This window comes from Dipodomys merriami, unplaced genomic scaffold (genome assembly GCF_024711535.1).
Source record: "Dipodomys merriami isolate MVZ:Mamm:240054 unplaced genomic scaffold, mDipMer1.0.p SCAF_42, whole genome shotgun sequence".
Lineage (NCBI taxonomy): Eukaryota > Metazoa > Chordata > Mammalia > Rodentia > Heteromyidae > Dipodomys > Dipodomys merriami.
The window spans coordinates 8,939,326-8,963,111 of record NW_027205826.1 but is presented as its reverse complement, the minus strand read 5'-3'; the positions used below and the strand labels follow the sequence as shown (position 1 = coordinate 8,963,111).

General features: G+C 46.2%; 1 long non-coding RNA gene across 2 annotated transcripts; it reads left to right on the top strand.

Moving 5' to 3' along the window:
- The first annotated feature begins 606 nt into the window (after positions 1-606).
- On the top strand, positions 607-2,815 carry LOC138807502 (uncharacterized). Of its 2 annotated transcripts, XR_011366177.1 has the most exons (4): positions 607-1,010; positions 1,452-1,589; positions 1,884-2,024; positions 2,543-2,815. It is a non-coding gene; the product is annotated as an uncharacterized lncRNA (long non-coding RNA). The 2 variants fall into 2 exon arrangements; XR_011366178.1 differs by lacking the exon at positions 2,543-2,815 and having other exon boundaries at positions 1,884-2,483.
- Positions 2,816-23,786: the final 20,971 nt, after the last annotated feature.

The window sequence follows — 23,786 nt, the reverse complement described above, 5'->3', positions numbered from 1 at the left end:
ATGTCAGCCTGGCCTAGTCACCGCCATCTCCCCACCTGGACAGTCAGCTTCCACTTTGAAAGCCTCTGGGACTCCAAGTCTTGTTTCAATAAAGAAAGCTGTTTCCTTTGCATCCTTTCACATATAAATAAATAAAAGACTAACATATCATTTCACAGATGTCACTACCAACACGTAGACTGAGCTCTGAGAGCTCTGGACTTCCTTCCTTCCTTCCTTTCTTCCTTCCTTCCTTCCTTCCTTCCTTCCTTCCTTCCTTCCTTCCTTCCTTCTGTCCTTCCTTCCTTCCTTCTGTCCTTCCTTCCTTTTTTCCTCCCTCCCTCCCTCCCTCCTTCCCTCCCTTTTCTCCTTCCTTCCTTCATTCCTTCCTTCCTTCCTTTCCTTTTTCCCTCCTTCTTTCCCTCCCTCCCTTCCCTCCTCTTTTCTCCCTTCTTCCTTCCTTCCACCCTCCCTCCTTCCCTGCCTTCTTCTTTCCCTGCCTTCTTCCTTCCTTCCTCCTTCCTTCCTTCCTTCCTTCCTTCCTTCCTTCCTTCCTTCCTTCCTTCCTTCCTCTCTTTCATTCCTCTTTTTTTATCCTTTACAAAATCAGATCAGAAGGCAGGGACCTTTAGAGATATAGAAATCCATCCGCAGCTGGTTCATCTTTCGTTCCTGTTACAGCCTTCACTGTTACTACTGTCAATAAGAGCAAGCCACCATCACCAGCAACCCACCCCCACCTCTATGACCACCATAATCATCTTCAACACCATCATCATCATCATCATCATCTCCACTACCACCATCATAACTACCAACATCGTCACTACCACCATCTGCACCATCACTGCACTAGCTACAACTCCTCACACTTCTTGCCCCCAGCCTGGACCACCATCACTACTACCAAAGCAGTCCTTTAGAACATCACAATTAGCCAAATGAAGCATGCCAGATCGTGGAATAGATCGGTGTCCTTGAGGGTATAACCTGGTATTCCAGCTGATAGGACTGGAAAGTGAGTTGCAGAGGTAATCTCAGAGCTCCTGGACAGCTTACAGTGGGAGGACACCGTGTTCTTTGGTCTGCCATTTGTCATCTGAGCAACCTTGTGCAAGTCCCCTTTCTTTGGGGCCTCAGTGTGTTGTACACAAGAGAGGGACAATCAAACCCTAAGACCTTATAGAGCTGAAAGGGGAAGAACACTTGCAAACACCTGTTACGTTTTCTAACTGATAAAAGATGCTTAAACTTTTTTCCTTGCTATTCCTCCCTCCTTCCTTTCTTCTCTCGGCTCCCTTCTGTTCTTCTCATTTCCCTTCTTATTTCTTGTCGCTTTCTAGACCCTTGCCCATCTCCAACCCTCTAACTCACTCAGAGAACCACGAATCCAGGACACTGTTAAAGAAACACAACTACTCCTGTAGTTCCTGGCATCCCATGTTTACAAGAGACTCTTCCTTTTCTCAAAGATGGGAGATTTCACCTCTCAGAAAACCCAGCACTCAACATGTGAAAGATGGTGGATGGGAACTGGACAGAGGACAAGAACTGGGCGGGCTAACGGAAAGGTCAGGCCTCCATTCTGCATATTCCAGGAGCACTCTCGGGTGAGCAGGCGGGGAAGGTGGAGGCTTCCTGCCTGGGCTGGCCAACTCCATTCTGCAGCTGCTCACTGGAGGGCTGGTTCCAGAGGAGCTAGCTGATTGCTTTGGCCAGATGCACTGCATGGAAACGGCAGTGGGACAATGTCAGGGGACTGGTGGGTTGGGGCCAGGGAGCCCTGTGCATTTTCATCAAGAGAGAAGAGTTTTGCTTTCAGGTGGCCTCGAGCCAGCCATGCTGATTCAAGATGCAGGTTCTCAGGGCTGTTGGACCCGGTGAACATTGTCTTCTTCTTGTAGATGTGGGCTTCAGGAGAGCAAGACACTGATTACTGCCTTATCTGCATTGGATTCTCGTGGGATCGTCAAGAGCTGTGTCTAATGGGGCATGTCTACTCACGATGCAAGAGGCGGGAGAAATGTAGCCAGAAGATGGCATTGGTAAATGTGGCAGACCCAACGGCTCCCAGTTTTAACTTCCATAATAAAGAAGGTTTAACTTCCATAACAAATAAGGTTTCCTGAGCACCATGTGCCACTGAGAGTAAAAAAAAAAAAAGAAACCACACTTTATGTATATCATAGAACTCTTGTAGAAAACCAGCAAGCTGGGCAATGGTGGCTCATGCCTGTAATCTTAGTTATGTAGCCGGCTGAGATCTGAGGAGGCAGATTCAAAGCCAGGCAAGGCAGAGAAGTCTGTGAGACTTTTATCGCCAAGTAAGCAGCAAAACATCTGAAGGAGAGATGGTAGAGTGTTAGCCTGGAGTGAAAAAGTTAAGCAAGAGTGTGAAGCCCTGAGTTTAAACCCTAGTACCAACACACACACACACACACACACACACACACACACACACACACACACACACACACACACACACACACACACACACACACACACACTCAGGAGTAAAAAATAAAATTTAGACCAAGCTCTATTACTTTGTTACATTCCATAGGAAGCAATCATGACTTCCCAGCAAGTTTTGCAACTTACCCTAAGGACCACCCAAAGATGGAAGCAATGGGTGGAGGTTGAAGTACCACCTATGATAATACAAAGAAAAGAAGGGGTAATAAAAAAAAAAACACTGAAGCTTCACAGCTCCCTCTCTTGACCTTGGAAAGGGCTGATGACCTTCAAGAGTAGCTCAAAGCAGCACTGTTGACAAGCAACTTGGATCTACAAAAGTAAGTGGATTTCCCCCTTCACTGCTAGGCTCAGGGAAGAGAATGCTAAGTAGAGCCAGAAGACAAGACAGCTTCACGCTCCTGTTCCCCGAGGAACGCAGGGCCTTCAGTGTTCCAGTGTTCCAAGTGACCTCTAACAGGCAAGAACTGGAGCTCAGTCAACTGAGGGGAGCCCCCATCCCCCACAACATGCAGCTTGCAGATCCTTAGGCTATGACAACCCCTTCTTTCCATAGAAGACAATTGCTGGTCTCTTTACCATGTACCTCCTTATCCTTTGGGGAAAATGAAGAGCCAGGAAAGATGTCTGTGCTCTCTCAGAAGATTTAAAACAGTTGCTTAATGCTGTTAAACACTGCTGGGCCTTGTCCGGGGGGGTTCCAGAACCCCGTGAAGAGGGGTCTAGAGAAAAACGATCCGTTTCTCCATCACTTAAGGAGAAACCCAGTGGAGACCAGACATTTCCTCTTCACTTCCGGTGCCTCTCCATGCCGGGTCATTGCAGATTTGCTCCTAACTCGCATGGCAGGGAGGAGGTTCCCACTTGAAGGCAGTAGTAGCCCAAAGTCTGACCCCAGCCATCTGCCACAGCGCCATCTTCTCCTCTCCCTCCTTCGCTCTGCCTCTCTCCATGTCTGAGAAGAGCACTCCACACCCTTGGTGATTGCTGGGAAGAGGGAAATGTGCTTGACTCATGCTCACCCTGAGTGCAGGAGGCCGCCCAGCAGGATACAATTAATGATCTAGGAGGAGGAGGAGGAGGAGGAGGAGGAATTGCAACAAGATGTTTTCTTTCCCTCCCCACAGACCCAGTTCCTGGAGTCTGGTAAGGTTTCCTGGTGGAGAGAGGAGCGCCCCAGGTTCTGTAGTAGCGGGTGTGCATGAGCCTCAGGTGTAAACTGAGAGGGAGTCCAACGTATGGCGCACGTCCTGATCTGGGGGCCCAGGCATTCTGAGGCAAAGTTGGAGTGCAGACTGGAAATTGCCACAGAGCATCAGGAAGTTCTCCCTCTTGCAGGATGACTAAAGTTATTAAGAACTAACCACTGTCAGGCTAAGCAATCCATAGGCACCTAAGACGCAGAGGATTATTTTTTTAGCATCGAAAAGGGGTGACATTGACCAGGATACCTTGTATCCATAAACTGATTAGTCGAATGACAACTTCTTCCTCTAACTACTTAAAGACAATTAAAAAAATCTTTTCTTAAAAAAATAAATGAGAGCAGGACTTTGTCCATCACTTATAGATCCCAGAAAGCCCAAAACACTCTTCCTTTTTGAGCGAATGCTATTTGGAAACAGAGGCTGGCCTTGAATCTGAATCCTCCCTTGCCATCTTGCTAACTGCTGGAGCCAGGAAAGTTTGACATTTTAGGCTTGCACATCTCAAACGTCTTTCTTGTGCCATGATGATTTCAGAAGGACAGACAAGCCCCTGGCCTTCCTACTCACACTGGCGTTAGCTCACACAGGCTGCCAGGGGCAGCCTCCTTCTGCTGAGGAGACAGGAGATACAACCTTCCCAACACCCCCAATCCGTTCCTTTCAATTCCAGCAAAGACAACAGGAAAGGATAAAAAGAATCAAATTGATCATAAAATGTTTAGGGAAGATCAGATTTAAGATGATGCCCATTATGTATGGACTAGTTGGGAAAAAAAAATCAGGAAGGCCTGTTTGTGTGCTGTGAGAGTTTAGATCAGTGTCGTGACAACTCTGGCCACCTATCTGAATCAGGTAGCTCCTTTGGGATGTCCACTGTCATTCTTGATCAACTTAAGAGGATGAATGCTATAGTTGTGTTTTTATATCTATTTTTAACATGTGTATTTACTTATTTATTTTACATGTATAAAATGTAATTATATCATATAATTATGTAATTATATTATATATCCCAACCCTTAGACTAGCCTCAAATGCAACCTGCCTGACTCGGCCTTCCAGATGATGGGATTACAGGTATCCACCACCATACCAGTAGTTCAGTATAATTTTATAAAGGCACTAAAATACGATGGGTGGGGTCAGGAAACTCTGGGGAGTAGGATAGCAAGGGTGACACTAGTCAAAGGCATTGTACTCACAAACTGATAAGTTGTGTGGAAACCACTTGGCACAACTACTTCAGGGCAATTAAAAGGATTTCAATAAAAACAATAACAAACCAGAAGGAAATCCTATCTAAGAAAGTACATTTCTTTACAGAGCCTGGTCATACCCTCTGTTGGAAAAGTAGAATCTAGTCTCAATAATGCTTTTTTAATCGTCTCCTCTGGTATGACAGACAGAGGACAGTGCGGCGGCAGCATCCCTCTGTGAATATAAAATACCTCGTACCTGCTTTATGACACATGGTAGTGACTGCTTCCTTCGACAGAGCTGACTTTAATGGTGTTACTCAAGAATGTTTTCTTTCTAGGTGATGATTGAGAAGATAATAAAAAAATGATGCTGTGTGTCTCAAAGGTAACAGAACTTTGCGTTTTTCTAGGGTTTTGTTTTTTATCTTCCCCCTCCCCCCCGTTTTATTCATGGAGGGTGCTGGATGCCTCATTTTGTTCAGATGATGGCAGAACCTGGAAAAGCGGTTGCTGTGACTGATGAATAACCTACTGCTATTATTGATCTTTTTATATAAATATATGCACATAGATATTTTGCATCTTTGCAAATGCTAGCTGCACTGTCAACTTTGTATCGTGTTGAGTAGGCATTGCACAGAAATGAATAGCCATATTGGTCTAGAAATGTTACACTTAATTTTATTTCCACTTGTACAGAGATAGATGCACTGCGTTAAATATGTAAGGTCTCATCTACTTGGGGTTTGATTTCAAAAACGAATAAAGCACTCTCTAAATTAAAAAAAAATTAAAATAAGAATAAACCAAAGCCTCAGAGAATTAAAATGACTTGAATAAGGGCTGTGTCTTTCAAAAGTTAAACTGAGCACCAACCTTTATAGGGGACCACCTAGCGACTCTGGGAAGAAAATTGAGAGAGGATGGCAGTTTATGAATCCAGGAGAGAAGACCATAAGGCCCGCCTTTCCCTGTTCCTTCCTTCCTCCTCTTAGGACAGAGCTCTTTTGGAAACCCCCAACCCCAGACACTCAGCTGTGCATGTCATAATCAGCTATTTGTACTCTGCACCGAGTAAAGACATTGGGAAGGAAAAACACAGAGACCTCAAAGTCACTGCCCCTTTTCTGTCGTCATGAGTGGCTTCAAACTTGCCTGTTCTGCTCTTAGAAGATTCTTACCTAATGTGACTGTTAACTTACCATAATCTTGGCACCATGCAGAGAAGCTCTCAGTCTACTGGGGGTGTAGCCTCAAAAAACAAGCCCTGGGTCAACTGCAAGCTCAGCCCTGGGGGAACCAACTATGGGTGAGAAAGCTCCTGCGGAGATGTCTTGGGTTGAACCCCACCTGGGGAATGACTTTGAGCTTTGCCAGTGCATGTGTCCCTGGGCTCTTGATTCTTACACAGGAGGTGCAATGCATCTTTGAGTCGAGAGGTTCCTAAGGGTGAGACTTGAAATGGGTGACCACTTTCTCACGGCTAGCAGGGGAGAGTGGCCTGGGGAAGGGTGGAAGGAAGTTCCACATTCCTCTGCCCTGTTCATTCGTTCCTTGCGTTGCCCAGTTGGGTCTCTTCCCCTCCCTTCTGTCATGTGACAGTCACTGTCACAACAAAGCCTACAACCAATATTGACACAAGCTGAATCTGGCTACTGTACGCGGTGCAGTGTCATCCAAATGTTTGATGAGGCCAGCAGCCCTTGGGTTCCTGGCCACCCTGCAGAGATTTGTAGAAAATTCCAGAACTGGGAGGAACCTTAAAAATTCTCATTGCCCAACCTCCTCCCTTCCTGGGAGAGAGAGCCAGGCCTTGCCACCTACCCCCCCCCAACCCCATGGCTCCCCATCCCTACTTGGGATCTTTTCACCTCTGCGAGTCTATAAAGAACTATTTTAGGTGTCCTGAGCTCCTGAACAAGTGGAGTTTGAACAAAACTACTGTGGGTGGGACAAATCCTCAACCTTCATCTTGGCTCTTGAAGTGAGGGCTGCTTGAATACACCCGGCTGTTTATGCAAATCCCATGCAAATCAGGGCAACTGGATTAACTGTGTGTGGGGGGTGGAGGGGGAGGGAGGAATCCCATGGTCTTTTCTGAGCCTCTTCAGCACTCTGGTGTTGGTCTCTGTAAAGATGACACTTTAGGGTTTTGTTTTATTTTTTTTTAAGTGCCATTTCCCCCCCTATTTTCTTACTTCTTCTGTAGTTACAATGGGGTCTCCTCTCTCCCCACTTGGCTCTTTCCCACTAGCAGAGCCTGTGTGGGGACAGGGAGGTTTGTTTTAAACTCTGTCAACAGGGGCCTGGTGCAAGTCACCACACCTTCGACGGACTTGCCAAGATTGCTGTAGGGGGTGAGCATAGGGAAGAGTCCAGCCAGGCAGGACACTGGGTGAGTTCCATCCCTGGGACATTGCTTAGTTAAGATCAGGAGCTCTCACTACAACCAGAACAGACAAAAAGAGGTTTCTTTTGGGTGGGAATCTTGTTTGTAAGATCTGGAATATTCTATTTGAAAACACAGCCAGTTGCCATTTGACGTCCTTGGAGACTGGGACTCAACCACTCAGCTTGCATATTTATGCAAAACAAAATGCAAATGAGCCCATTGAACCCTTTGTCTAGTTCCTGCCAAGCTGGAAACCTGGGTCTCTGGACAGGCTCTCCCAAATGCTTTTGTCCTCTCCTGACGAGCTTTTCTAAGTAGGGCATGACATCTCTGAAACTTGGCTAGCTCAATAAAATTCAACTCAACCAGTATGCTTACTGAGCTCCTACTAAGTGCAAAGAATCGGGTGAGGCTGTGAGTTGCCAAGAAGGGGGGGGGGAATGTCGTGATAACCTTTGGAGACCTCGTGATATCGCAGATGAAATTTCCAGTTCTGGTTAGTATCTCATTCAATTATTCACTCAACAAACATATTTTAAGTGCCTGTTATGTGCTAAGCAATCCACTTCATAGGGGGCACACAGCATTGAGCAAATATGGCAAGGCTGTTGCCGCGGTGAACTCACAACCTAATCGAGGAGACAGGCAAGAGGACTAGTTACACGTTAAACAACAACAACAAAAAAGCAATTACAGATTGGGGCACTAGCTAGGAATAAACAGTGTGGTAGTGTTTCATTATGTTAGAAATGCAGTGCATGGTAGCCTAAGTTGGTAAGTCTTTACAAATGCTACATCTTAATTTTAAATGACTTAAAGTGGCCATAAAAGTAGGACAAAGGGCAGCAGATGTACTTTTTGCTTATCAGCAACATCCGTGTCTGTCTTGCTTGGAGTTCCATTTGTTCCATTTGTCAATAAGTCTCATAAATAGGAGCCGAGTGTCTGCTGATGCCACAAGTATCCTGGGCACCAGGGGTTCATCTGGGAGTAAAATAGACCAGGCGCAGGCTCTCGTGAGACAGTTGCAGACTGACCCAAAGCAATTGCACAGGACACAGAGATGTGACATGGGAGGGGAGTGTGAAGAAAAGTAGCTGGGCCACTGCCAGTGGTCTGGGTAGGTGGTAAAGAGGCCATCCAAACCAGGTATAGCCCATGAGGGCGGTAGAGGATCTGCTGTCCTTGGTAGGGCTGAGGGGGAGCAGAAGGTCTGGTATTAGGTAGAGTTGGGCCAAGCCAGCAGGAGAAGAAGCTGGACCAAGGGAGACATTGGAGACCTTTATACATATGTGTTGAAAACTTGATGGAGTTTGAATAGGGAAACCATCTGGTTGGATTTTAGGGCTTTAGAAAGGTCATTCAGGTAGTCAAGCAGGAATTAGATAGAAGAAAAGCAACATAGAAAGTTGGATGTACAGAGGACTGTTAGAGTAGCAAAAACTAGTGATAATTTCAGTTATACAACAGAAACGCTGATGTGAATGGAGAAATCTCTGTGGATTGGATGTGGGAGGGGACAGAAATAGAAAGACCAAGACAGGAAGCCATTTAGAAGGAAGTCTTGTTTTCTAGGTCATAGCAATTCGTGGCACTGCAGACCAGGAATTCGATACCTGGAAATGCCCTTGACCAAGGTCATGCTGCTCATTTGTGGGCAGGGCCAAGCTTTGACTCCAGGGTCTCATCTGGTTCATGCAAAAATTCTCCAACATAGGTCCAAGAATATGATCACTGATCATGGATGTGTTGTCCCCAAGTGTAACGTAAGTGAGAAGTAGGCTTCTAGTTACCCACCCTTTGTACCTTGACATCCCTCTTGAGATAGCAGCAGCAATACGCAAGAAACTCACTATTTGGTACTGGCTTTGCCTGCTTTCTGTCCTGACAATTCCATTGGTCATCTCATCTCCAAACACCATAGTCAATGAAACCATGAAGGGAAAAAAAAAAGAAGCGGAACAGCAGGAACATGCTGCTATAACGGTGACAGTAGGCTGTTTTCACTTGCAGGGCTATTCCCTTGTGTGGGTAAATCATGAGTAAGCAGAGGATGGACATCAGAGCTGGGTGTCTGTGGATACCAGTGTTGTCCCTAAGAAAGCTCACTCTGACAGTCAAGAGATGTCTATGGGTATAACATTTCAAAGCTTGCATTTTCTAAAGAGAAGCTGGTGTCATTAAAAAGGACCAAATACTATAGATTGAAATTCTCATGTGCAATGTGTAAACCTCCGTCGATTCTGGATTAGGCTGATGGTACTTAGGTACCAAGGTGGGGCTTAGAGGACATTTCCAAGCATTTCAGGGCTGAGACAAGGAATGGCCCAGGTGAGGTCCAAAGTAATAGACAGTTGTCACCTTACTTCCAGTTCAGAATTAAACCAACAAACTGAGCAAATCTTAAAACAAATAACCCCAATGAAAGACGTTTTAAAGACAAATGGGGACAGGCTGGAAATATTCTTCAGGGATAGAGTATTTGCAGAGCATGTACAAGGTACTGGGACCCAGTTCCATCCTCAGCACTATAAGAACTAAAAAATAAATCACTCGTACAGAGATGAAATTGTGTAGTGTTGTAGTGCATGCCTGTAATCCCAGCTACTAGGGCGGTAGGCTTTGAGGTCATCAGGCAGGCAGACACAAACAAAAAGGATAAGGGTATTAGCTTAAGTGGTACTTGTGAGAGTACACTTGTGAGAGGCTGTGTGTGTGTGTGTGTGTGTGTGTGTGTGTGTGTGTGTGAGAAGGCCAAAAAGATGTTTGGGGAGTGTGAAAGTGTGCGTGGGAGCAGATCGCAATGAGGAGTAGTGGCATGCCCTTGCTCAGAGCACAATGACCTTGACCATGACATTTGGGGCTCTGCAAGGTGAAGGAAGGGCTTGGGTTTACCGTTGATCCTGGAACAATCCGGTAATGGAACAAAACAATCCAACCCTTCTCCCCCATGAGGCAAATCTGGCAAAAAAATATTGACAATGGCCAACTCTTGGAGCTAGTTATATAGCTGTTCCTGTACCTGCCCTTCCATTTTCCTGCAAGTTGGAAAACTGTTTACCCTAGAAAGCTGAGAAAGTACTTGTGAATGCCAAGTTCATGGCTGCCTCCTTTTTTGAGGATCCACTCTATTGCACTAGCTGAGATTGTAGCAATGGGCTCCTGGTCACAATTGCATTATAAAGGTTTTAAGGCCCTAAGAGGGAGCATAGATATGTATATAATATTCTAATAAATACCTACTGTGTGGTCAGTCAAACTTATACCAAATAACAAAAGTCAAAGGGAAGAAGATGGCTGAGGCTGGGTCCTTGCAAGCAGGCAGAGAGACACAGCACACAGCAACACAACAAGCACAGATTTCTCCTCATGCTTTCTCTACAGGAAAATGAGAAAGAGAAAAATGAGCTAAACTGGGTGGGGGTGAGAATGGCGGTGGAGGGAAGGATGGAGCATGCACAGGTCCAGGAATGAGCCCTTTCTTTGAAGTCACGAAGGATAATCATGGCTTTAAAACAACTGCAATGGATTTTTTTTTTAGTGCCAGGCACTTAATGGAAAAACTAAAAATAGTCATAATAATAAATGGGAGCTAAACCTTTTAATTAACCAGCCTTGAAGTTCAAGGTCATTGGAAAAGTGTTGGACGTTTCTGGACAGAGAGTTGCCGAGAGTTCTCTTTATCAAGTCTGGGCCTAGAGGTAGAGTAACAAGGGTCTCTAGAAAAGAAGGTTTCCAAATGGTCTCCATTCAGGTGTTTTGGAAAGATATATTTGATCTTGGCGTTTCTTTAAAAAAAACAAACAAACAATAAAAACTGTACTATTCTGCTCATGGAATTCTTTGGTCTAGGCCAAAGATACTCACCAAGGGAGTACAACAAATGAACTGGGTTAAGCGTTTGAGCTCAGGATCAGAGTTTCAACTCCATTTGCTCCCTGCTTATGTAATCTTTTCTGTTGGAGGGGAGGAAAGTGTAATGGGGTTTGAATTCAGGGTCTGGAACTCCAGCTTGACTTTCTTGTTCAAGGCTGGTGCTCTACCACTTGAACCACGCTTCCACCTCTGACTTTTTTTTGCTGGCTAACTGGAGATAAGAATCTCATGGACTTTCCTTCTCAGGCTGGTTTTGAACCTTTGACCTTCAGATCCCAACATCCTGAATAACTGGGATTACAGGTATGAGCCACAATGCCCATCTACTCTATTCAGTCCCTGGATCTCTGTCCTTACTTGTGCAATGAGAGAAAAGAATGGACTTCAGAGAATCTGTAAGGCTTCACCACTCCTATGGAAGTGATAATTATGAGCACAATGTCCAATAATACGGTCAACAGTCAATAAGCGAGATCTAGCCTTGCTATGAATGAAAGAGCAAATTAGCTGGTGAACTGCATTTAACGTGCAACCTTAGCCACATCTCCCTACCACAGAATTATCTCCTTTATGTTAGAAACGTGGGCAACCACAAAAACTCATTCTGAGGACCTCTCCCATGCCGGACCTTCTAAGGAATGGCACCTGCGCTGTTCTGTTGAGACAATCATGACCCTGGTTAAATATTTGACTCTAACATACAACACCGCCTGCTCCCCCCCCCTTCCCACCCCGGCCCTGCCAAGCACATTTAGAAGGACTTGAAATGGTCCCTACTCTTGGAATCTTGGGTTAAGTCCTAGAAAGGAGAGAAATGAGAACTGAATTAGAGAGTGTCTTGTGAAAACAAAGAGAGAGAGAGAGGGAGAGAGAGAGGAAATATACTCACCTCTGTTTAGGAATACCTGGCCCCATGCACTGGCAGTGGAGAGCAGGTGAGCCAGAAAGGGTACTGGGACATTTTATGGCGCATAATAACTATTGCAGCTGTGCAAGCAGAGATCAAAGATCAAATCAAATTTCAAGCTGCGGGGACCTCAATCTGATCACCTGCAGAGGTCAGGGAAAGGAATTTTCTTCCCTGAAGAGCCCCGAGATTGGCTGAATTCCCCATGTGAGGGGGTGGGATATTGGCGCTACCCCAGAGGATCGCATTACTGGCTACTGCCCAGAAGCAAGGGACATGGCCTCAGGGTGTGTGAGATCCATCCATGGGGCCATGCTACTGCTCCCCCACCGAGCATCTGCCAAACAGACCAGAGGAACTGGAGAGATCCAGGGCTGCAGGGAGCCCGGGGTGGGCAGCTTGGCAGGGGCTTAAAAGGCCCCCTTTGCATGACCACCCCTCAAGGTAAGTGCTTGGCAGCTAAATACTGTATTACATTGCTTTCGATGGCCTCCTTTTTTGAACAGAAGCATGAAGTTGATGAGCCCAGGGTGGGATAGGATTCATGCCAGGAACAGGAGTGGTTGACCCCATCAATTCTGTCTGTCTGTCTGTCTGTCTCTGTCTGCCTTTCTGTCTCTCTGTCTCTCTCTGTCTCTCTCTGTCTCTCTCTGTCTCTCTCTCTGTCTCTGTCTCTCTGTCTCTGTCTCTCTGTCTGTCTGTCTGTCTGTCTGTCTCTCTCTCTCTCTCTCTCACACACGCACACACACACACACCATGGTAGCTAAGGCCAGGAAGCTCAGATACTTGCTCAGCTTTGTGGCTCCTTCCTCAGTGCTCTGTGCCAGAGCAAATTCTATGTCCTCCAAAAGAACATGTTGGCATTTCTGCAGTCAGAGAGAGGCAGGTAGTTGCAATATTAACCCTGAAAGACTCCATGGAACTTGGCAAATTTTACAGTTCAGCTCAGCCTCTGTGTGTGTATGTGTGTGTGTGTGTGTGTGTGTGTGTATGTGTGTGTGTGTGTGTGCGCGCACATGTGCACACGTGACTGTGATCATATTGAAGCTTGAATTCAGGACTTTTTTCTTTTTCTTTTTTGCTCAAGGCTGGCTCTCTACCACCTGAGCTACTACTACCACTACCAGATTTTCACTAATCATTTGTAGGTAAGAATGTCTTCGATTTGTCAGGGCTGGCTTTGAATCACGATCCTCAGATCTCAGCCTCCTGAGTAGCTTGGCTTACAGGCATGAGCCACTGGCACCCGCCAGCCTTCTTCTGAACTTTGCTTCTCTCTGCTCTTGACTTGATGACATCCCACATTCCGGGGGAGCAATTAGGAAGATTTATTGCAACGGTGGGAAGAGCACTTAATTCATTGATGAACGAGAGAACAAAATGTGCCTCTCAAGAGATTTAGTAAATGGTTTTGAAACTATCCCCCAAATGCTACTTCTATAGTCTTTCATCAGAAGCAGCCTTTTTTTGGGAGGGGGAGTGGTGAGAGGTAGGTGTGCACAGGACTTGGGGCCAGCAGAATGAGGCACATCATAAAGGGAACAGGGAGTCTGCAGAGAGAGTGAGCTTGGCAGCTTGGACTCAGGGTGTCAATCAAACTAATGTGCTTGGTGGGGGGAGGAGGGAGGAAGTTTGTCACCCATTTTAATATCAGAAATTCTTTTACGTGGGTGGTAACTAGGGAACAGCTGCAGGTAGCTGAATCACAGCCCAAATCCTTGCAGCAACGCCAGTGGGACCCCTGCCAGCAACTGAGCAATGGCTTTTCAGGCTGGAATGGAGCAAGTCCCCACTAAGTAAGCCCGGGGTGGAGGGGGTTGGCGGGGTGGTGGGGTGGCTGGGGGTGGGGAAACACAGTTTTGAAAAAGCGGAGTTTTGAAGCTGGTACATATTTAATAGGATTAGAACACATGAGTTTAGAGGCTGAAAATTCTCAGCCTGCCTTATTAAACAGCCAAGCCGGTAAGGTCGGGTTCTCAGCCATATCAGGAAAGCAGGAAGGGAGGGAGACACAACACCTGGGTGTTTTTCCAGGGCAAGCTAGGTCGATGAAGGGATTTGGGGAGGTCTGTTTTCTCCTTCTCTTTCCCTGGGCTCCCCGGGCCTCCCAGTCCCTTCTACCCTAGTGCCAGTAATGCCCACTAACACATCCAGTTTGTCACCAAGGGTCCTGGATACCTTGTCCCTGTTTGTCTTGGCCCAGGTTGGTCCACCCAGTGCCCTGGTCAGCTCTATGTGGACAGATACATTTGTATTCATCTCTTCATGCTTGGAGGTATGGGGGGCGGACAGGGTGGGGGGTGGTGGGAGGGGGGGGAGAGTGGTTCCAGTCTAGACTCAAGGTCTGTCTGGATCCCAGTTGGAGAGTCTCAGTCTGGGGTAAGGAAGGGATAGGGTGATGTGAAACATTGTCATTCTTCTATATTTGGATCTTTATCTGCTTGCCTGATTGCCTGAGGGCATCAGGTCAAGGGTAAAGATGTCCTAACCCCAGGGCTCAGCTGCAAGACATGTCATGGGGTGGAGAGCTGGAATTCCCCAGATGCTGCACTCTGTGTTAATCTGGTGAGTGACTTCAGATAGGAATGATAGGATCTATCACCTCTTGTGCCTCCTGCTTCCTCATTTTTATCTAGAGTCTGCAGGTCATCACAGCCTTAGGATAAATGTCCACGCTTCAGGAGAAACCACCCTCAATAATGTTGTAAGTATTCGACAAAGGACACTACACAAAGTCACACGATGAAGACCAGAGTTTACCATGGCAACTTTATTATAAGCTTGAGGACCTCCTGGGCTTCCTATGACTTCACCCATTCTTGTCTTAATCATAAATCGCCTCCTTCTTTGATTTGTTCCTGAGACAAATTGTCCCCTTCTCATTGTTAAGACACAGTCTATGGGTCTTGGGTCTATGGGTCTTGGGTCCTTTTTTTTTTTCCTCTACCAAATCTAAAAAAAAAAAAAAAAAATGAGGTAAGAATAGTGGGAACTCTTGGCAACCAGTGGATTGGTATAACCCCCCCAACCAGGAATCCCTGCTGAGAAAGCCGTCATATGCCCCCACAAGGCCTTGTCTAACTTCATGGGAGAACACAGACTTCTTGAGTCTATAGTGGAGAAGTAGGCCCCAGAAATTGGTAGTCTGTTATAAGCTGGTGAGGTTCCCCATCTTTAGATCCCTTGGGACAAGAGTCTGCTGCTCTGGTGTCTGATTGGGTCATTGTCCATCTCTCCCTAAGGAGAGGGGTGTCTCTCTCCTGGGAGGGTCTGATGGTGTCTCCAATAAGGCTGCTATCTCTGAATTCTTCAAGAAGAAGAAGAAGGGGTGTTGTCTCCACTGGACCCCTGTTTCTCCCTATCTGCCTAGTCTTTCCCTTTCTGCCTCTCTTTTAGGTTGGAAAGAGAAAAAGTGACTTCCACGGAAGACTGCTAGGAGATTCTTCCATTTGCTTCCATAAAGGTAAGTAGAGGCTGGCGCTCAAGGGTCAAGAACCCAAGATCAAACTCTGGCTACCATTTATCAGCCATGCCAACTTGTGAGGGGCAATGAAAGGTGCTCATTCTGACCTTTTTTCCATCCTAGAAATCATTGAAAGAAATAAGATCATATGAAACAAGAAAAAACAAAACACCCGAAAACTCCACCTGGAACATACTTGGTCCCCAGGTGCATTCTTCTCCAACCTGGCTCAGAGTGGGAGCAGTGAATATTACTAACCATGCCCACTCCACGGGCTTTGTGCTTGAGCCAGCAAGGCGGTTCCTTGCTCCACAATTCATTCTTCTGCGCTCTTCTATCCAGTTGTCTACACAGCTGGACCGAACTCTTACTTGGGTCAAGCAACCATTCCCCCAAGTCCTCCTTCCCACGTTGACAACAGCAGACTCCAGACTTGGGAGAAAGATCTGGAACCTTCTAGCTTTGGACAACCCAAGGGATTTCTTGAACTCAGAGGATGGAGGTGGAGCTCCAGCCTCCGGATGCGGGGGCCTCAGGAATCTTCAGGCAAGCAGGGACCATTCCAACAGCTCTGGGGAGCTCAGAGCGAACAGTGTGTGTCCTGCCGGCTGTGTAAACACAGTAACCAAATACACGGAGGGTTTCCAGGGCCCACCAGATGGCAACAGGACAGAGGGTGATGCATGTGCATTCCCTGCCCCCCCTCCCCACACTTCTTATTTTCATTTGCTTCTCCTGTCTCAGGGTAGGACAGAATATGAGATGCCCAGGAAGCTCTGTGACAATCCTAATCTTTATGGATTTGCACCTCCTCTGACGATCGCCCTTCAATGTCACCTCCACAGTACAGCCTTCTTAGATCCAAATCAGGGGGGCTCACCGTGCTGTGTCTAACCCCACATCTGTCCTATAGCCCTGACTGCCTGACAGGCGAATATCTTACCTCTTGTTTTTCTTTTTGTTGTTTTTAAATTTTCTGATTCCACTCTTCTGAAGGGTGAGTACTCAGAGAATAAGAATTTTTATAAATCCTTCCGTGTGTTATGATTTCTCAGTTTACATTCATGACTTTCTTTTTTTAATGTAAGTAGGTGTGTGGGAGCCAGTATTGGGATTTGAACTCAGGGCCTGGCATTACTTCTGAGCTTTCTTTCTTTCTTTCTTTCTTTCTTTCTTTCTTTCTTTCTTTCTTTCTTTCTTTCTTTCTTTCTTTCTTTCTTTCTTTCTTTCTTTCTTTCTTTCTTTCTTTCTTTCTTTCCTTCTTTGCTCAGAGCTAGTGCTCTACCATTTGAACAAAACTCCACTTTCCGGCTTTTTGGTGAGTAATCGGAGATAAGAATCTCACAGACTTTCTTGCCCAGGTCGGTTTTCTTTTTTTTGGGGGGGGGGGTCCGGTCGTGGGGCCTGAACTCGGGGCCTGGGTGCTGTCCCTCAGCTCTTCAGCTCAAGGCTAGCGCTCTACCACTTGAGCCACAGCGCCACTTCCGGCTTTTTGCTTTTTGCTTATGTGGTGCTGAGGAATCGAACCCAGGGCCTCATGCATGCAAGGCAAGCGCTCTACCACTGAGCCACCTTCCCAGCCCGCCCAGGTCGGTTTTGAGCGTTGGTCCTCAGATCTCAGCCTCCCGAGTATTACAGGTGTGAGCCACGGGTACTCAGATATGTTTTTACTATTCTTGAGTGTGGAGAGGTGAGACTAGGGTTGGGGGATGTCCCTGGATACGAACCTCCCGTCAGTAGTCCTGGCTCCATCTCCACACAGGGTGAGATTAGCACAGAACAGAGTACAGAGGAGGAAACTGGTCTTAAGATAGATGGGGTCCAGTACAGACAGGAAAGTGGGGGGGGGAGGGGAAAGAAGGGAAGAGGAGGAAACAGGAGAGGTGAGATGAAGTGGGGTTCATGGTGGGTTGGTGGGAGGGATGGACTCAAGGGTCACGTAGCCAGATCTGGTCTGAGGAGGCAGAGTCAATGAACTGGTCTTCCCATAACTCTAGAATATCAAAGTTGAAGCCCACCACGACCTCCAGACTAGTCTTGGCTTCCTGCTGTTTTTTTCACAGGCTGGGCAGTGCCCATCTGTGCCCAGCAGCTCTTCGTAGTGAGTGTAGTGACTTGGCCAATTTCTCTATTTTGGGAGTTCAGGCTTTTGTTACATAATCAATGTGATGCAAATGCAGAGCCTTGTTCTTTTGTTTTTGTTTCTCACAGTTGGCTGAAAAGTCTCTCTCCTTCTCTCTTTCTCTCTCTCTCCCTCTCCCTCTCTCCTTTACATTCATAGCTATGTGTTTGTGTGTGCATTTTTAAAAAACAAATAAGGTATTTCAGAATAAGACATCAGTGGGTCATGCTTGCAACCCTAGCTATTCAGGAGGCTAAGATCTGGAGGATCATGATTTGAGACCCATATGGACAGAAAAGTCCTTGAGATTTCACCTCCAAAATAACCAGCAAAAAGCAAGGCTAGAGGTATGGTTCAGGTGGTAGAGTAAGAGTACCCACCTAGCAAGTGCAAGGCCCTGAGTTCAAACACTTTTCTGAGCTAGATTTTTTTGTGGGGGAGGGGGGTGGGGGTGGGAGAGGAGGAGGTAGGGGCTAGGAACTCAGGATGTCATGCTTGCCAGGTAGATGTTCTACTTCTTGAGCTATCCCCTAAGCCTTTTGTACTTTATTTTTCAGGTAGAGTCTCAAGTTTTTGCCCATGGGACCGTCTTAGTTTGTCATATTCCTACCAATGGTTCCTGCTGAGCTTGGTTTACACATGTACATGACCACATGCAGCTTCTTGGTTGAGATAGGGTCTCATTAACACTTTACCAGGACTGGCCTTGAACCACACACAGTCCTCTTGATCTGTGCCTGTTTTCAAAATGAGTCTGTCATAGTCTAGACATTCTTGAACTACATTTACACAATTGCTTCCATGTTTTTCTGCGGATGCCAAGTGCTTTCCTCTTATGCATTTAAACCACTCTAATGGCATTTAAATGATGCATGCTGAGAGAGAGAGAGACAGAAAGGGAGAAAGAAGGAGAGAGAATGAAAGAAGACAGACAGAAAGACAGATAGTCAGGCACATCTGGGGTTTCCAGCCCTGCAAAACTCTCCTCATAGATGCTGACTTCCTCTCAGCCATTTTCATTTTCATACACTGTACATCATTTCCCCTGGTGTGAAGTTCTTCATCTGGACACGGTGGTAGTTAGCAAAGCTACTTCCCCTTGGGACAGGGACTCTAGGGGGACTTGGTAGGGGTGGCTGGAAAACCCAGGGTGCTGCCTGAGTGAGTGTAAGCTCACCCATTCCCGACTGATTGGTGACCCATCTTGGTTTCTACACATGAATATTGAGCCATCAGCCATGTTTCCAAACAGAAAAACTGTTGAGATGGTCACCTTTCACCTGGGCTTCCAGTGCTGGGAACCTGAACTCTTTCAAACTTCCTCCTCTCCAGCCTTCAGACTTTCTACATCCCCTCTTTCATCTTCACCTGGGCCATCAATTGTCATAAAGCTTTGAAAGGTGCTCTTTGGGGCTGGGTAAATGACTTTTAGTGTGGGTAGGTGGAATATTCTTAACTATGTCTGAGGCTGAACACTGAGCTCCAATACAAATATAATGGTTTCTGGGGCCTCTGGGCCCTAAAGAACCTGCCTTACCTGTGTCTTAGATTCATCCTGCTCTTCTCCATGGGGACAAAGCTTAGCCAACTTCGCCCATTGATTAATTATTGTTTATCTCCTTGACTAGCTTGTGAGATCCGTAAGATTGGAGTTCTTAACCCATTTGTAGTGATGAAATGAACAAAATTGTGTAATAAATGAAATTGTGTGAACAAATGAACTCATGACTTAGAGAGCTATAGCTGCATGTTCAACAGCTCAGGTTTCCAAGCTAGGGTGCCAAGAAAGATCCTTTTCTTTCGTTCTTTCGTTCTTTCTTTTGCCAGTCGTGGGGTCTGAACTCTGGGCCTGGGCACTGTCCCTCAACTCTTCAGCTCAAGGCAAACACTCTACCACTTGAGCCACAGAGCCATTTCCAGCTTTTTCTGTTTCTGTGGTGCTGAGGAATCGAACCCAGGGCCTCATTCATGCAAGGCAAGCACTTTACCACTGAGCCACCTTCTCAGCCCCAGAAATATCCTTTTCTAATAAAATGTCCAGGACTAGAAGGGTTAAGTTCTTTTCTTAAAACAGATGCAATCCTTAAAATTCCAAATGACTTCATCCTGTTTAGACCTGAAACTTTTGGTCTAACACCTTCACTACCTCCTCCTCTTCCTTCTCCTTTGTCTTTCTTCCTCCTCCTCCTTCTCCTTTCTTCCTCTCCTTTCTTTCTCTTTCTTCTTCTTTTCCAGTACTGGAGCTTGAACTGAGGGCCTACACGCTGTCCCTTCGCTTCTTCTACTCAAAGCTAGTGTGCTTACACTGGAGCCACACCTCTATTTCTGGCTTTTTGATGGTTAATTGGATAAGAGTTTCACAGAGTTTCCTGTCTGTACTGTCTTCACATCGTTAGCTCTCAGCCTCCTGAGTAGGTAGCTAGAATTGCAGGCTTGAGCTACCAGTGCCTGGCTCTGAAGCTTTTTTGGATATGGACCTGAGTCTCAGAGTAGAAGTAGGTAATGCTTAGCCCTGGAGAGCAAGGGTATCTAGTGTGAGAAGCAAAGCATACTTTCAGTGGAGCAGGTAGGCTACATGTGGTAGTTTGGGAAAAACTTTATTTTGCAGCTCGGAAAATAAGCCACCTCAACAAAGCAAAGCAGCAAACTCACCAGCACGTCTGCACATGGGAAGGACATACGAAAGCCGGCTGAATCAAGCCTGGGGCACCTCCATGAGTGTGTTTTGTATCGCATAGATTCTCCTCTCTCAGGAGGGTGATCTGCATTGTGTAGGAAGGAACTGAGCCAGGAGGAGCTGGAAATGTAATACTGCTGATACTGAGAGAGAGACAGAGAGAGTGACAGACAGACAGACAAAGACAGACAGACAGGCATGTCTGGGGTTTCCAGGCCTGCAAAAACTCTCCTTATCAGGCTGGGAATGTGGCTTAGTGGTAGAGTGCTTACCTAACATGCATGAAGTCCTGGGTTCGATTCCTCAGTAGCATATAAACAGAAAAAAGCCAGAAGTGACATTGTGGCTCAAGTGGTAGAGTGCTAGCCTTGAGCAAAAGAAGCTCAGGAACAATGCTCAGGTCCTGAATTCAAGCCTCAGGACCAGAAAAAAAAAAAGATAAAAGTAAAAATAAACACACACACACACACACACACACACACACACACACACACACACTCACTCACACACACACAACCTCTCCTTATTGGTGCTGACTTCCTCTCAGCAGCTCTCATCTTCAAACACTATTTACCTCACAATTTCATGATCCCAAAGGAATTTGGGAGTTGAAAGGACAATTCTCCAAAAGCTTGGATCGATTTAAATTTGGACTGGAGACGCAAGGTTTCCTCTTGTCTTGCTAGTTCCATTTTCACATGTGTACATTGAATAGTATGACAGCGTTCTCCCTCTCTGAGTGAAGGGCTTTGTCAGGGAGGGAGGTGGCAGCCAGGGCTGAAGATGTTGGGCAGTGGCCCTTCATCTCGACTTTACAAGTGGGATGAAATACGATTGTAGGATGGGGTCTTGGAGACGATGCTGGGCTGGGAACCCAGTGCCCTGAATTCAAATCCTGTTATCCCTACTTCCCAGGAAAGTGACTGTGACTGGGAAACTTTTTGCTGGGTCTCTGGTGAAGTATCTGTGGAAGGGAACAACTGGATGGATGCAGGAGAATCCATGTGAGTGTCTATGAATTTGTGTCTATGAAATGCCACTCTCTGCTATGGGGTGCTAGTGCCATGCACACAGAGAGAACACAGAATGCTTTTGCCTCTTGGGTGTGGGTTGCTTCCTCAAAGGGCCTTTATTTATTTATTTTTTATATTTGGGGGGGGGTCATGGGTCTTGAACTCTGGGCCTGGGTGCTGTCCCTGAGCTCTTCAGCTCAAGGTGAGTACTCTACCACTTGAACCACAGCGCCACTTCCTGCTCTCTGTTGGTTAATTGGAGATAAGCATCTCATGGACTTTCCTGCCCAGGCTGGCTTTGAACCTCAATCCTCAGATATTAGCCTCCTGAGTAGCTATAGGTGTGATCTACAGATTATAGGTATGGGCTACCAGCACCCAGCTCAGGTTATCTTATATGCTACTTCTATGAGCATCCAAGCTTGGGAAATGAGATTATTGCAATGGTATGTATATATACAGATATATGTGCATATACATATACAGATATATGTGCATATATACATATACCTATATATGGATATATATATATATATGTACATAGGATATATATACATGTATATATGGTATATGTGTATATATGTGTTGTGCCTATATAAGCCAAAACTGAGAGTGTACAATTATGCTTTACTATCTCATGAAATAATTTTAAGAATGACTTCCACAATCAGAGGAGCAGAGGTCTGAAGATAATTCTTCCAGAGCTAGACAGGGCCCAGTAGCTCATATGAGATTCGTATCCAAGGACTTAAAATCACCAGGGCCTCTCACGAACAGTCGTAGCATCCCCAAAATAGGAAGGAAGACTTAGATCAAGGGAGGGCATTTTTTTAAGAATAATCAGAAACTTCTCCTGGAATCCTCTGGCCTCTGCTCTTTCCCACAGTACCTTCCACCACCTCCTTCCGTCCCTGGGCTTATCTCCCTGTGGACAGAGGGTACCCAGCAGCTGAGCTGGCCCTTGTTTACTGCATCTCTGTTACCACTCCAGCCTCCTCGGGGAAACCAGAAGGCCTGAATTAAAGGTTGTTACAGAAGCCAGAAGGTTGCAATCAGGAGCTGGCTGGTAAGGCTACGGGTCAGCAGCAGGGTCAGCTCTGACTTATTTCCATGTCCCCCCCTGTCCTGTCAGGAGGTCTGCAGAAGGCTCCAATCAGAACAGCCTGTGACCTTCTCTGGCCTAGAGAATTCATGATGATCAACCCTCCTGCAGCTCCCCCCAGGACGCTGGAGGCAAAAAGAGCGTATTCTGTGTGTCTGAGGGTATCTTGTACTCTGTATTTTTGCAGATGCATGCAAATCTCTGCAAAACATGCATGCCTTGGTGTGAGCATGTGACACTCACGGGAAGCGAGCTTTCAGGGGACACAAAAGCCTGTGAAAGTCTTGCGTGTGGTGGCAGGGAGTTCAAAGTGACCAGCTTGCCTGGCTCTGTCTCCCTGTCCCTGGCTCTTTTGTTGGCAGGTTTGAAGGAGACATCTTGAGTAGCGTGGCTAATGTACAAGCGGATCAGTCTGCCTCCCTGTCACTCAGTGGATTTGACCAATCAATCAGTATCAGTCCTGATCAGTCTGGGAAGGCCTGGAAGGAGAACTGGCTTTGAATACAGCCTGGATGGGAAGAGTAGGCACAGTCCCCGAGGAGGAAGTCTCTCTGTCTCCACTGTTGTTTTGCTGTCCCTGTTTCATGCTTGGTGGCATTCTTGGGCAGCGGCATTCTCGCCTCAGTATCAGCTTCTTCTAAAAATGGAAGGTCCCTTGCTAATAGGATGAGCCTTTTGTGGATCTTGGAGAGCTCTTGTCTAGTACTGTTAATAATGCACTGTACCTTACTGATTGACTTCATCTAATGGTTCAATTTACATGTCCCTTTGCATGTGATTTGCATGACATTAGATGATCCCTCCCCCTTCGGATGAATATTTATCAATAGTCGCACAGCTTCGAAGATGCTGTATAATGAGAAGGAGGACTAGTACAAAACCCTCTGTTCTAAACCTTTGTGGCTTTCACTAGAAGACTCTAGACCCCTTTCCAGTCCACTAATCCATTCACTCCATCTACTTTCCTTTGACAATTTCTTAAGAAAAGTTAAGAGATCATCACTGGCTTTGTGTGTCAGGATATAGCCCTGAATGGAGTATGCACCTGAAGAGTCAGAGAACACTGTGTGGATCTTGAAATCATTTCTCTCAATATGGTTGAGGGTTTCTCACATTCTTCTTTGAAGAGCTGTCAACTGTCTGTGGTATGTATCTTCTGCACTGGAAGATCATTTTAGAAAGAGGGCTGAGGGCTTTATTCCACTTCTACTGAAGAAAAGGAGAAGCAGAGCCACAGACCTCAGAGGGGCTGTTGTACCAAGTTCAAGTCTAACCTGAAGCCAGACTAGATTCAATCCACCCACATTTTCTGCATTCTGTTTTCCTTGGGTGAAAAGGAAAACACAAAAGAAAAGTATGCATGCACTTCAACA